The 15,809-nt window shown below is 50.7% G+C and overlaps 1 pseudogene; it reads left to right on the top strand.

Moving 5' to 3' along the window:
* Positions 1 to 1,959: 1,959 nt before the first annotated feature.
* On the top strand, positions 1,960 to 15,040 carry LOC140896777 (mast cell protease 3-like; annotated as a pseudogene).
* Positions 15,041 to 15,809: the final 769 nt, after the last annotated feature.

Consider the following 15,809-nt stretch of genomic DNA (forward strand, 5'->3'; position numbering starts at 1 on the left):
CATTGCCTGGCTCTTACTAACTTTACTTTATCTCAGCAAGGCCTGACTTAAATTCAGGCCTGAGGTCTAACACCAGGCTCCTTATTGCAGGCCTCATGTCTCAGGATCTCTTTTTTGACTACACCCTTCATGTCCATCCACCCCATCTATCAATCCATCCTGCCATCCATCCCTCCTTCTCCCTACACATATGGAAGTCTCCATCCCTCCCTCCCCACACACCCTCTCCATCCATCCCCTGACTGTGTTACCCACGGCTGTAATATCTCAGCTTTGTTGGTTCCTTCACCTCCGCCATGTTTGCTTGTTAATTTCATTCTGTCTTCTGTCTGCCGGCATCAATGGAGTCTAGTGACATTCAGCCTTTGTCGGTGTTTAATTCCTTCCAGGGCCTTTAGAACCAGCCAGCGGTATCATAGACAGCCAGGCCGGCATGTGCAAAGCCACCTGCAGGAGTGAGATGTCTAAATCCCATTGACTTTCAGTGAGAGTTGGGCCCCTAGCACCTTGACCCCCCGCCTTTACAATTCCCCACCCATCCTGTCAATTCCTGGGGCCCAATCCCACATAAGCTCAGCGCCCAGCATCTCTCAATGGGGGGTTATGGGGACATATTCAGAAGCACTGAACAAGCAATCTCCCCCCACGAGGACATATGGCCAGGTGCAGGTACACAGTGGAGTCCACTCAGCCCCTCACCCAGTGCAATGGGAACAGCTCCTCATGAGATCCAGCCTCACCCTACACAGCCAGCCTTCATGTGAGGGTGGGTGGGAAATGGACATGGGGCCTTTCTCCTCCTTAGTTCCAATAAAGCCCTAGGATGGGGACTGGCTGGCTCAGCAGCATAGGGAATGGGACATGGGGCCTTTCCCCTCTCGGAGCGCTGACTCTCCCATCCAAGACTGGCTGGCTCAGGGAGGCTGAGAATCAGATTAATTGTTTTTGCCCCGGTCCCCAGTCCAGGTATCTGTGGGAAGCAGTGGTGTCACAGAAGGGGGTATCTGGTGTCCCTGACCCACGTCCCTCCATCCAGCTCACATCCGCACTGCAGGGGAGGGGCAATTGGTAAGGATCAAGGGGCCAGGTTCCCACCAGAAGCTGAGCTGACTGTTGGTCAAACCACAGCTCCCACCAAAGCGGGGCGAGAGCTCAGACTCTGTTGTTAGCTTCTGAACCACTTCCCCCAGCTTCATTCCAGATGTGCACGGTACCCAGCAGTACACAGGTGCCAGGGGCACAATGGGGGTCCCATCTAGGTGTGTCCCCAGCTGTGCCTGGCCCCAGAATGGGCAACCCCCAGCTGGGCAGGGCTCCGGTGGCTCAGCTGTGGGGGGTGTCACCCAGTTGGGCCAGATCTTTTATCTTGCACCAGGCATTTCCGGGAACAGAGATGGCCGAAGACCATTTGGTGGGTGGAAACATCACACTGAGGTGTCCCCCACACCCCCATCTCTGCTCCAGCCCAGGTGCCTGGAGGAAGAGGCCAACAAAGCCGGTTCAGCGGATGTCTCATCGTAGCCACATGCCCCAACAGGCATGTGAACAGACCAGGGGGTGGGGTGTATCAATGCAAGCTGCTTCAGGGCTCAGCTCTGCCTCAGATGTGCAACCGCTCCAGGCTGGGCCAGTGCTAGGGTGTGTCACATCCTCAGCTTAGGAAGCCTCCAGACCTCAGAGGAACCTTCCTCCAGCTCCTTCACTGGTAAGCAAGGAGGGAGGGGGGTTGCGTTGCTTTGCAGGAGAGCGGGCAAGCAAGTCTGTGAGCCTGTGACTGGTGAAGGCCCCAGCCAGACACAGGAGCCCTCCCCGTGCAGAGAGACGTTGAGATGAGGCTGAGTTAACCCCAGCAAAGGTCTCAGACTGGACCCTTCCTCTTAGCAGCTGAGCCACTTCCCCGCACACAGCAGGGCACTGCCTAGGTGAGCGCAGCCCTGCGATGCCCATGGCCCCACCAGAATGGACTCAGGGGCTGAGGGGCCCCAGATGGCAGCTCCCCTTTACCACCCTCCCAACCAGCTGATGTGGTGAGAGGAGGGTCCAAGTGCTGAGACAGCAGGTCCCCCACCCACACCCCATAGCATATGACCTGAGGTTTCCTTCCTTGCATCCCCGGTGCCCAGCCAGGCCTGTAACTCGCCACCCAGGCAGATGCCCCCTCCCCAGCTGGGCCATGACAATGCCTCTCATACACCTGCTCCCCAGGGCTCAGGCTGGTGATTGGGGGGGAGGGGCATAGTGGCCCCATTGTGCACAGCCCCCTGGGAGTTCAGGACCCCAGATATGCATGGCCCCTGACAACAGCACCCAATGTGCACAGGCCCAGGGATGCAGAGCCCAAGAAGTACATAACCCCAGGGTGTGCAGGGCCACCCAAAGTGCACAGCCTCCTGGGGTGTAGGGTCCCAGATATGCATAGCCCTGAGGGTAAGAGGACCCACATGTGCACAGCCCCGCAGGGGTTCAGGGCCCCATATCTGCTCAGTCTCCAGGGTTTTCAGGACCCCAGAGCCTCCAGGGGTACAGGGCTTCATATGTGCACATCCCCAGAGGCTCTAGGGCCCCAGATGTGCACTGTCCCAGGGGAGCAGGGGCCCAGATATGCATATCCCAAGAGTTTGCTTTCTGCTAGCTCTGCAGGGTGGCTGGTGAGTGCCTTATCCTATGTGTGAACTCCTTCCCGGCAGGATCCAGATACTGTGGTTTACCCTGAGCCAAGAGTCGCCTGGGGGGGGCCCAGCCCCTCCCTTTCTTTTTCCCCGGCCAGTCCTATAACTGACCCCAGAGGCAGATGCATCGTCAACTTCCCCCAACTCCCTCTGAGGATGCTGCTTCTGCTCCCCATGATCTTTCCCCTGCCCCCCTGGGGCTCAGGCTGGCGAGTACAGGAGAGGCTAGGCAACGCCGGCCTCACAGGGAACGGAGCCTGGCACTATCGGACCTGTCTGCAAACCTGGGCTCCTCCCCAGAGTCAGACGCTTCCACCAGGGCCAGTGGTCTGTCCCCAGCACCCAGCTGGAGTGCCATTGGGCCCAGGGCTAACAGCGTTTGCAGAACTGGCGAGCCTCAGGGCCCGGGGCAGTTGTCAGTGTGTGTGTGCCCAGGACAAAGCTGAGGTGCCCCAGAGCCATGGGGTCTGGGGGCATTGGTGTGTGCCCAGGATCCAGCTGGGGAGCTGTGGAGTCTGGGGGCAGGTGGGCAGGGAGCTAAAGGGGGAGGGGGAGAGGCGGGGCTTGATGCTACCATAATAAATTGCCTAAGAGGGAGGTGACAAAGAGAAACTCAGTAAGGGCTGATGTGAACGGCCAACTCCTAGACAGGAAATGCAGAGCGGTGCAGCCTGTGTGGTTAGAGCAGGGGGCTGGGAGCCAGGACTCCTGGGTTCAGTGTCCGGATCTGGAAGGGGAGTGGGTTCTAGTGGTTAGAGTGGGTGGCTGTGCGGGAGTCGAGCATCAGGACTCCTGGGTTCATTTTCTAATTCTACCCCACTCTGCACCCGTGATCTGGAGTGAGTCACTTTCCCACTGTGCCTGGATTTCCCAGTGTGTGAAATGGGGATGAGGATCCATCCTGTGTCTGGCACGATGGGGGCCTGATCCTAGGTGGTGTCCGCACAGCACTCGGCACAACAGGGGCCCTGGTCTCGTCAGGGTCTGTGTCGCGCCGAGGACAATGAGGCCCTGATCTCGATCAGGGGAGGGGTTCACCAGCTGGCTGGATTGGGGGCCTGAACTAACTCCTTCTCTTGGCGTCTCTGCCAGGGGAGATCATCGGGGATGGGAAGCCCGGCCTCACGCCAGACCCTACATGGCCTTTGTGAAAATAGAGAGAGAAGCAAAGGGAGGAAACGTGTGGAGGGTTCCTCATCGGGGAGGACGTGGTGGTGACGGCGGCTCATTGCAACTGAAACTTTGGGTAAGGAATGCAAGAGCCCCTGCCCCTGAGCCAGCCAGCCCCCTTCCCAGGGACCAGGTCAAAGCCGGCACCCCTGGAGTGCTGACTTCTGAACATTGAGCCTGAGTACAAGGCAGCATCTACACACACCCACTTTAGCGAGGTTACTGACTGAAGACCGTATCTACAGTATTGGCCTGTCTCCACTACTTGTCTCCCCTGGTTTCCTCCATGCTGCTGGGGGCCCAACTCATTGCAACAGATGAACCAGGGAGGCAGAAGATTGGGTATGTCGCCAGATCCCCCATCCAGAATACAATGACCTCATGCTGCTGCAGGTACAGCCCCATTTGCATCATCCTGCCCCCAGTGACCTCATCTTGCTGCAGGGACCACCCTCATTCCATTACCCCACTGTGACGGCTTCCCCCTGGGGTGCCGCTTCGAACTGGGGTACCACTGAACCAGCCTGACCCACCAGTCTGGGCCCCCTTTATACTGTACTGCTGTGATAGGCTCCCAAGCCCCCTCCAGCATACATACAGGAAGGGACACACCCAGCTGCAGCCCTGCATGGGACGGCTCAGCTAAGGAATTACCCAGTACTCAAGTGCACACCCTCCTCTAGACGCTAAACCCAAGACTGTACCGTCTTGCGCTGCCCAGCATAAGCTCATGAAATTCGCCCCCTCCCTCAATGTGGAGACAGATTGCACAGCTTTATAATTTATAAATTGTAATTTCCACACACACACACTGGTTTTAGACAAAACAAGTTTATTAACTACAAAATATAGATTTGAAGTGATTATAAGGGATAGCAAACAGATCAAAGCAGATTACCTAGCAAATAAGACAAATATGCAATCTAAGCTTAATATACTAAAGAAACTGGTTACAAGTAGCAAATTCCCATCCTAAATGTTGTTTTAGGCAGATTGATGAGATTCTTGAAGGCCAGTTGCACTTGCCTACAGCTTAAACCTTCAGATATTTCATTCACAGGCTAGCCAACTTCTTGCCTGGACTCAATCCTGCTCCCCCCTGCTCCCCTCCCCTCCCCCACATTCAGTCTTTGTTTCTTAGATGTTTACAGCAGTCATCTTGAGGGGGGGGATTCAGTGAAGAACGAACCATGTCTATTTCACCTGCCTTAAATAGGTTTTACATATGGTGGGAATCCTTTGTCTTCCAGTGTGATTCCCACCCCTGGTCAGTGGAAAAATACTAATATTATCATGGAATCCATGACCAGGTGGCTTGATCACATGACCTTGCAGGCATAACATAAAGGCTGTTTGCAGCATCCCCAGGAAGGCTTGCCTAGGAAGAGATTAGCATCTTCTAAGATATAGTATTCTTCCTAATTCCCCTTGCCTGCCAGCAATCTAGACTGACTGCATTCTGTCTAGTGGGTGTTCCCCAGGTGTAAACACATTTGTAATAGGTGCATAGATAATAATCCTAACTTCAGATCCAAAACTGATACATGCATACTCATCCTTCCTGCTAACACCTCTCACTATCCAAATATGATAATCATGTTTCGTAAATCATAATCTTTCCAATGTTATCTCACATGCCTTATCTTGCACAAAAGATATCATAATTATGCCATACTCGTATCATAATATTACTATGAAGAATATGTGGCGTAATGCCATCCCCGCCCCAGTGAATTCACACTGCTTCAGGTATGGCCCTCATCTCATCATCCCACCCCCTTGACCTCACACTGTGGCAGATACTGTCGCCATCCCATCACTCTGACTCCAGCGACCTCAAACTCCTTCAGGTACCACTTTCATTCCATCCGCCCACCCCAAGTTACCACACACTGTGGCAGGTACCACCCCATCCCATCACCCCACCCACAGTGACCTCACACTGTGGCAGGTACCACACCCATCCCCTCACCCCACCCTCAGTGACCTCACACATACTGCAGGTATCACTCCATCCCATCACCAAGCCCCCAGTGGGCATATGACATCACAGATTTGCACAGTTTTCATGGGGATGCCCCACCTGGTGCCATCTAGCCCCATCCCTCCATGACTGATCAATCCCCCAAAAGGAGTTTGCTTTCCCTTCTCTCTCTCTCCCATCACCGTGCAGGGACAAGGCCGAGCTGACCCAGACTGTGGGCACCATCCTTCTGTCCCAGAAGAAGGTGAAGAAGGGGGATGTATGCAGTGTGGCTGGCTGGGGCCAGATCAGTATCAAGACAAAAACCCAGCCCTCCCCAACCCTGCAGGAGGTGGAACTGATGATCACGGCCAGGCGCATGTATCTGTCTCAGCCCTACCTCCATTATATCCCATCCAGGATGCTGTGCGTGGGGGATCCCCAGGAGAGGAAGGCACCATTCCTGGTAAGCGTGAGACAGGGGCACGCAGTGCCCCAGACAATGTGTTGCTAGAACAGGAGACCGACAGGGCTGGGCAGAATGGGGAGAGTCAGGATCCATGGTGAGCCAGGCAGATCCTGGGAACCAGGAATAAGAATTGGCCAGATCCTAGGAATAAGGATTAGAGGCTAGGAATCGGGGACAAGAACCAGGCAGTTCTTTCAAATGAGGAATGGATCCTAATAATTTGGGACAGGAACTGGCTAGATCACAGAAATCAAGGACAGAAATTGGCTGGATATTCAACAATCTCTAGAAATCAGAGAGAAGAATTAGCCACATCCTGGAAATCAGGGATGGAATTTAACAGTCAGGGAGAGATCCTAGAAATCATGGTTGGGAATCAGACGGATCCTAGGAGTCAGAGAGGGGTATTGCAGAATCAAAAACCCAGGGTGGATCAGTAGAAACCCAGGAGAAATCAGCATGAGATCCTAGAAATCAAGGGCACGAGTCAGCCAAATGCTGGAAATCAGGATTTGGAATCAGGGATGGGAACTGAGCAGGTTAAAGAAATTGGGGAAGGATACTAGAAATCAGACACCGGAACTGGGCAGATCCTAGGAATCAGGAATGGGGATCATCTGGGTCCCTGGATCATGGGGTGGGAGTCCTGGGCACATCCTGGGAGTGACTTGATTGTGAGTCCTCAGAAAGCGAGGTACAGAGCCGGATTTAGGACCGTGAATACAGAATGCAGCCTGCCCTTTGCTTGGACATCAGTAACCCCGCGCCTCCTTTTTGAGTCTCAGGGTGATTCCGGAGGGCCCCTGGTCTGTGATGGGAAGGCCACAGACATCGTCTCCCATGGCAGTAGTGACTGGACAACTTCTAGTGTGTTTACCAGTGTGGAAGAAAAACGCAATCTTCACTCTTAGGTTGTTTGCAACAAGTCAGAGACAATTTATTCTCAAGCAATTGCAAGGGGGAGAGAGCGCACGGACAGGGATTCCCCCTTTCTAGGCAGGTCTCCGCCTGATAAACAATTAGGGCAAGCATTTATACCTTTTGTTACATACAATAATGATCAACTGCTGCGTCTTGTTTATACATGTTCCTTCCTGAGATCTTACTTTTTCTCAGCAGTTCCTGCGACGGTCTAAGTTCCATTCTTATCTAACACAAGGTCAAAACAGCACCTCTTACAGGTTTCCCACTCGCTTCCCACTCGCCCAGGCCCTGCCTTAAAGTCTCGTGTTATTAGAGTTAGAGCTAGCCTGACTCTTGCTCTATTCCTAAGAAAACTAAGATGTCTGCCTCCAAATCTCCTTTATCCCTTTTTTACTTCCACGCGCCCCTCGTTTGTGCTTCTAGCACGACTCTCAGTCTCAAACCTCCCTTTTTATCAAAACTTGTATTTCTGGTTCTAGATCAAATGACTCAGCCCCAGGGGCTTCGGTTGGATGCAATGACAACGCCTGGTTAGTATGAACATGGAAGGTGTGATTATTATTACGTCCTTTACAACAATAACATAATCCTAAGATAAACAACAGCAATAAAAGCATTAACATTTCCATTGTAATAATATGATGGGGTTCTTTTACAGCCTTAGTTACATAGCACAATGCCTCATAATTAGTACATAACGTAGAAACTTTATAGGCTGTATGAAAGGCATATTTTTCAATCTGATATATATTTTGAAGCATATGAATTTGACCTTGTAATTCAGAGATTTCCCAGGCCTCTGGTAGGAATGAAAGCAAATTTTGGAACCGGTCAGGTACTAAGGCAGTCCAATTAAAGGGAATCTGAAACCTAAGGGCTGATTGTAGGGTTCTATCCACAGGCCAATCCATGATATGATTGCCTGCAGCCGTGGTGAGATTAAAATGTATGTCTTGCAAAGTGGTGGCCTTACCATACACACAACTGTTATTAGCTTGGAAGAGCAGGTGTCCTGTCAGGGTAGTTCCTTGTCCCATATCTTCCCAGCAGACGTTGTCATGAACAATGACAACTTCCCCTGGCTTCAGCTTTTGTACACACTGAAGCTGTGGGGGTTCTAAAGGCCAGAGTGCCCATTGACTCCCTACCCAAATATTGAGTATTATTTCAGGAGCACGGACTATAAATCGGTTGGTCATACCAGGTAGTTTAATTTCCCAAATGTCTCAGTGAATTATTCAATCCCACATGCATCCTTCCCACGGACCCGGCAGGATTTGGTATGTGGGGGCCCCACATCTCTTCAATTGATCCGTATACGTGGAAGGAGCACTGCGAATGTCTGCACTTCCACCCAGAAAATCTCCAAGTACGTCTCCATGGCCACAGATTAGATGATACTCCTGAAGTATCTCTAAGGGCAGTGGGCCAAGCCTGATGCTCCAGATCGCTCCAAATGGCCGTGAGCTGGTCATTCAGGAAATCCTGAATTTCTGAACAAGCCAGATCCCACTGCAATACCTTTCCAGCCTCAGTGATATTTAGCACCATCGTTGTCAGAAGTTTCTGCGTCATTGAACTACTTCCATAACAGGCTCTACAAATACATGTGCTGGGTCAAGAAAACTGTGTGCAATCTGAATCCTTAGAGGGGAGCATCCATCTCTAGTGTGACTGGAGAGATAGCTGGCTATTGCAGATGGATGGATGGATGGACAGATGGATGGATGTGTAGCCAATGATTTTAGTTGATTGCTCATTTATTCTGTGATGTTATGATTAACTAACACGTTATGCCGTACATAATCTTTCTATGCTGAATAGAATTAAACTGTAGGATTATAGAAATATAAGATTGATCAGTAGTTAGAAGTGATAATTTGGTATTAGGTATCTAAATAAGTGGGGCTGAAATGCAAGGCCTACAGGCTGAGGCCTGTAAGATAGTAGCTTAGTCACACTAGGCCATAGGCTTAAGAAATGCTTGACATAAGTAACTGACGAAAGAATGACCTTATGCCACAAGATTAAAGGAAAGGATGTACCCAGGGGTGATATTGCGAAAAATTAACATTAAAAGTATTTTTTTACTTGCAAGATTCCTGGTAGTGATATTTTTCTAACACACGCCCTAACCACAGGCTGCAGTACGTGCCTAAATGCTAATGAGGAAGTCAGAATCACATTATAAGAAGAGGGAGCTCAGATTAGGAAAATTGAGTTCCCTGTGGGAAACCCCAGCATGAGCCATCCCTCTACTGATGACCGTTTGGCCGGCCAGCCATCAGACCTTAAGAATATCATTAAGAATCGGAGTGTAACTATATATGTAATGTGTGCCTAGGTCTCTATAGAATTTCTACATGCTTGGGTAATCATAACTTTAACTGTAACTTTATCAAACTTGTAAAACAGACTAGACCTTGCCCTTGTGAAATGTGTGTGGTCACTACCATTGGTCTTTATGTGATCCTAGAGACTCTAAATCTGAAGCAAGTAGCAGAGGTGACTTTCACTCTGTGAGCTTGAAACTGTAGCCACTAGAGCCAAACTAACGGTGATGTTACACTACAGTACAAAATTCACTTGAAATAAAATAAAAAGGCTACAGATGGATGACTATTTCCAAAGGGTAGATGGAGAGCTGGATGGATGGATATTGGGGATGGATGGATAAAAATGGTAGTAGATGAGAAGACTGCTGGATATTGCGGAAGGATGGGTGAACAGATGATGGATAGATACTGCGGAAGCATGGATGGATGGCAGACGAGAAGGCAGACAGATGGATATTGCAGAAGGATGGATGATGGATAGATATTGTAAGAGGAGGGATGAATGAATGATGGATAGATGTTGAAGCAGGATGGAGGGAGGGATGGATGTGGGAGATAAGAAGACGAACAGCTGGATATTGCAAAGGAAAGATGGACAGAGAAATGAACAACCAGTCGAGCCTGCTGTGAGATCTCCCTCCAGGCAGAACTTACTCTTATTATTTTCCAGCGCTACAGTCTCTGCCCTAGCCGTACAGATTCCATTCTATGTTTCTTCCCTACTATCTTTTTAAAATTAATATGGACTTTCTTTGCTGGCAACCCAGTGCATCCATATCTCATCAAACTCTGTGCGGATTCGCAGGGAGGGGATAAGGTGGTTTCTAGTTTGTAGCTTTCTGTTATATTATAACGTGATTCCTACAGAGGACAGATCACCTACTTACCAGATCAGCAGTCGGGGTCACCAGTGTTGTCAGTTGTTGGCTGCATGTGTGTTTTCTGTGTGTGCTTTGCTGGCTCTGGCCAGATAGCCCGTACAGCAGACTTCAATCCAAGTCCCCAAGAAGGCCACAGACTCGGTTCAGTGGCGAAGACGCTCGGCCAGATTTATTGCTGACAATGGGCTCAGCTCACTGAGGGGGGGACACCCCTTCTGTGATCCCGCCTTTTATACACTGATAAAAACAAATTGCCCCTCTGACGTGGTCAGTTACCACCCTTTACCTTGTACATGTTGGTTCACTCAAAACATCTCTATCCGTCACCCTGTCATCCTGACCGCATCTTTAGATGGGGTCGGTGTGTCTTTGTGTCACCTTCAGGGAGTGTGTTTCACTTGTATTAGGATGTTCTGGCACTGTCCTTCTGGAATGTGTTTACATGAATGCTTAGTGCCTAGGAGTTCTTGTGTTGCTGCAACATCAGCCCTTCTAGCAGGCCTCATATCTCAGGATCTGTCTTTTAACTGCACCCTCCATATCCACCCACCCTTTCTATCTAGCTCTCCCTCCCTCCCCCACACGCGCACCACCCACCCACTCCCTGAATGGGTTAATCATTGCTCAGCTCTTCTGGCACCTTCACCTTCACTGGCTTTTCTTGTTAATTTCACTCCCAGTCCTCCAGCTGCTGGAGCCTAGTGATGTTCAGTCTCCATGGGTATATAATTCCTTTCAGGGCCTTTAGAACTGGTCGCCGCTATCGCAGACAGCCCGGCTGGGATGTTCAAAGCCTCCTGCAGGAGTGAGTTATCAAAATCCCATTGATATTCAGTAGGATCCTAACACCCTGACATCCCTTTACAACTGCAGCCCATCCTGTCAAGTGCTGGGCTCAGTCCCATGGAAGCTCAGCACCCAGCACCTCCCAACTGGGGAATATGGGGAGATTTTCATAAGAGTCAAACATGCAATGGCCTCCCAAAAAACATATGGCCAGGAGCACGTACATACTGAAGTCCACTCAGCCCCCAACCCAGTGCAATGGGAACAGTTCCCCATGGGATCCAGCCTCTTGCTACACAGCTACACTTCATGTGAGGATGGGTGGGAAATGGATATGGGGCCTTTCCCCTCTAGGGGGCATCAGCTCCAATAAAGCCCCAGGACGAGGAATGGCTGGCTCCAGGGTGGTGGGAAATGGGTCAGGGGGGCTTTCCCCTCTAAGGGGCGCCAACACCCATCCAAGGCTGGCTGGCTCAGAGGGTTTGAGAATCAGATTCACTGTTTCTGCCCCTGTCCCCAGTCTGGGTGTCTGTGGGAAGCACTGCTGTCACAGAAAGGGGGGGGGGTCTAGTCTCCCTGACCCAAGTCCCTTACCCCATCTCACACCCACGCTGCGGGGGTGGCGGAAGCATTGAGAAGGATCAAGGGGCCAGATTCCCACCAAAAGCTGAGCTGAATCTTGGTCAAACCATGGCTCCCACCACAGTAACACCAAGCCAGGGTGAGAGCTCAGACTCTGTTAGCTGCTGAGCAACCTCCCGCAGCTGTGCTGCAGATGTGCATGGTGTCCAGCAGTGCATGGCTGCCAGGGGCACAAGGTGGGTCCCAGATAGGTGTGGTCCCAGCTTAGCCTGGGACCAGAACAGGCAGCCTCCAGCTGGACAGGGCTCCAGGGGCTCGGCAGTGGGGGGGGGTGTTGCAGTTCAAATACAAGACAGCACAAAGCTTTAAGCAAGCAAACAGGCTGGTCTGCCAACGGACTGCTCCTGTCAGCTTCCCACCCTCTCCTTTATTCTTTCTCTCCCCCCGCGCATTACATTCTCCAACAGATAAAAGGAATACACTGGCTTTGTTTAACATTCTTATTTACCAATTTCTAGCTACTGCATTCCTTGCTCTCGGGCCTTGAGCCCAGTCCTGGGAGGCTTCCCACGGTTCATGTCATCTGGGCGAGATTCCAAGGTTCATGCCCTTGAGAGGAGCAGTGTGTGCACAGCTCCTACACAACACTCCGGGTGTGCCCTGAATGTTGCCGAGTGCCTGAACCTTGTATGAAGGCTACAGGGGGGTGTGACCCAGCCAACCTTGATCTCCCCGCCCCACCCAGCCCCTGTGGTGGGTGTGACGCAATCCCCAAGGTGCAGCCTGGGACTCTGGGACCGCTGTGCCCCCTTAACTCTCTCCAGCCTGGGCTGTCTCTCACAGTGCTTTGCTAGTGACCAGCAGCAATCCCCTCCAGGCACTGTGATCACTCAGCACAACCGCATGTGGAGCCCCACCCCCAGCTAGACGGCATGAGCGCTCCCAGAGCCATTCATGAATCACACAGAGAAAGGCACCAGAGCCAGATCCCCCCAGCTCCCAGCACTGTACCCCAGGAACATACTGTCTTGCACAGCTCAAGACGAGCAATGCAGATTTATGAATTGGTTCACCACTTCATCATGGGAAAGTGGATAACAAACATGAGCAGATTTGCCCCACACTTCACATACTCAGCCAGGTTTATTGCCGACAAAGCATGGTATTAGTGCCGTATACAGGCAACAGGTACACGAATACATGTACTCCCGTGACAATGGACTCAGCTCAGTGAGGGTCGCTCCTCCCTCAGCCAGACAAGGACACTCCCTCTGTGACCCCCCACTTTTATACACTGACACAAACAAGGTATGTATTGCCCCTCTGACGTGGCTTTACCATGTACCTGTTGGTTCGATCAAAACACCTCTATCCAGCATGCTGTCATCTTGACCTTATCTTTAGCAGGGGTCAGTGTCTCCCTAGCTCGCAGGCAGTGTGTTTAACTTTTACGAGGGGTGTTCTGGCACGATCTTTCTGAAATGTGTTTACATGAATACTTAGTGCCTAGGAGTGCTTGTGATTTTGCCACCCCAGCCCTGTCCTTGGCAAGTTCATGTATCGGATAGTGAACCTGCAAGCAGGCATCTGCTTAGTTACAGGGCTTCACTTTTGCTTGTTGCCTGAATCTTGCAAATTTTACTTTATCTCAGCAGGGCCTGACTTTAGTTCAGGCCTTAGATTTTACACCAGGCCCCTTATAGCAGGCCTCATGTCTCAGGATCTCTTTCTCCTACATCCTCCATGTCCATCCACACCGTTCGATCTCTCCATCCTGCCATCCATCGCTCCCTCTCTCCCTGTGCATATGCAAGTCTCCATCCCTCCCTCCCTCCCCACCACCCCCTGCAACAACTGACAGTGTTACCCATTGCTGTAGTATGTCACCTCTGCCATGTTTGCTTGTTACTTTCACTCCCTGTCCTCTAGCTGCCAGCATCAGTGGAGTGTTGTGACATTCAGCCTTCTTCAGTGTTTAATTCCTTCCAGGGCCTTTAGAACTGACCACTGCTATTACAGGATGCAGCCCCCAAGAGGAGTTTGATTTTGCTTCTCTCTCTCTCCCATCACAGCTGAGGGACAAGGCCGAGCTGACCCAGACTGTGGGCACCATCTCCCTGTCCCAGAAGAAGGTGAAGAAGGGGGAAGTGTGCAGCGTAGCTGGCTGGGGCCAGACTAGTGTCAAAACAAACGACAAGCCCTCCCTGGCCCTGCAGGAGGTAGCACTGATGGTCGTGGGCAAAAAATGTGTCTTTCTCGGCCCTATCTGCACTATGAACCGTCCAGGATGCTGTGCATGGGGGACCCCCAGGAGAGGAAGTCGCCATTCCTGGTAAGTTTGGGACAGGGGCACGCGGCACCTGGGGCAAGGTGCTGCTAGAACAGGAGACTGACAGGGCTGGGCAGAATGGGGAGAGTCAGGCTCCATGGTGAGCCAGGCAGATCCTGGCAATCAGGAACAGGAACTGGCCAGATCCTAGGAATCAGGAATGGAATCTGGAAATCAGGGACAGGAACCAGTCAGATCTTTCAAACGAGGAATGGATCTGAATAATTTGGGACAGGAACTGGCTAGATCATAGAAATCAGGGACAGAAATCGGCTGGATGCTTGAAATGTTCTAGAAATCAAGGACAAAAGTCAGCCACATCCCTTAAATCAGGGAAGGATCTTAATAGTGAGGGACAGATCCTAGAAATCAGGTTTGGGAATCAGCTGGATCCTAGGAGAGAGATTATGTGAATTAGTGAATGAAGAACCCAGGGGTGGATCTGAGAAATCAACAGGAGTTTCTAGTAACTGAGGGCAGGAGTCAACCAGATGCTAGAAATCAGGATTCAGAATCAGGGATGGGAACCGAGCAGCTTAAAGAAATTGGGAATGGATGCTAGAAATCAGAAACTGGAACTTGGAAAGTCCGAGAAATCAGGGACAGGGGTCTGCTGCATCCCTGGACCGTGGAGTGGGAGCCCTGGGCACGTCCTGGGAGTGACTTGACCGTGAGTCCCAAGGAAGTGGGGTACAGAGCTGGATTTCAGGACAGTGAATACAGAATGCAGCCTGCCTTTGCTTGGACATCAGTAACCCTGCACCTGATGTTTGCTTCTCAGGGTGACTCTGGGGGTCCCCTGGGCTGTGATGGGAAGGCCCATGGCATAATATCCCATGGCAGTGGTGACTGGTTAACTCCTAGTGTCTTTACCAGGCTCTCCAAATACATGTGCTGGATCAAGAAAACTCTGCAAAAGATGAAGCCTTAGAGAGGAGCATCCATCTCCTCCAGCCTGACTGGAGATATAGATGGGTATTGCAGAGGCATGGCTGGCTGGCTATTGCATATGGGTGGATGGATGGATGTGTAGCCAATGATTTTAGTTTATTACTCATTTATTGTGTGGTGTTATTATTAATTAACGTTATGTCATATATAATCTCTGTATGATGAATAGAGTGAAGGTGTAGGTTTATAGAAGTATAAGATTGATCAGTAGATAGGGGGTATAATTAGGTATTAGGTGTCTAAGTAAAGAGGGCTCAAAAGCAAGGTCTATAGCCTGTAAAATTTTAGCTTAGCCATACTAGGCCATAACCTTAAGAAATGCTTGGCATGAGTAAGCGACCAAAGAATGACCCTATCCCACAAGATTATGGGGAAAGATGTACCCATGGGTGAGAATATCCTTAAGGATGTGAGTATATCTATATTTGAAGCTTCTGCATAGGTTTTATAGGATCTCTGTATGCTTGGGTAATGATAATTTTAACTGCAACTTTAATCAAACGTTTAAAATAGACTGAATCTTGTCCTTGTCAATGTGTGGTCATGACCCTTGGTCCTTAGGTGTTCATAGAGACTCTAAATCTGATGCAAGTAGCAGAGGTGACTTTCACTCTGTGAGCTTGAAACTGTAGCCACTAGAGCCAAACCCACAGTGTTGTAATACCCCACTACAAAATTCACTTTAAATCAAATGAAAGGCAACAGATGGATGGCTATTTCCGAACGGTGGATGGAGAGCTGGATGGATG

This window comes from Lepidochelys kempii, chromosome 13, assembly GCF_965140265.1.
Source record: "Lepidochelys kempii isolate rLepKem1 chromosome 13, rLepKem1.hap2, whole genome shotgun sequence".
Taxonomy (NCBI): Eukaryota; Metazoa; Chordata; order Testudines; family Cheloniidae; genus Lepidochelys; species Lepidochelys kempii.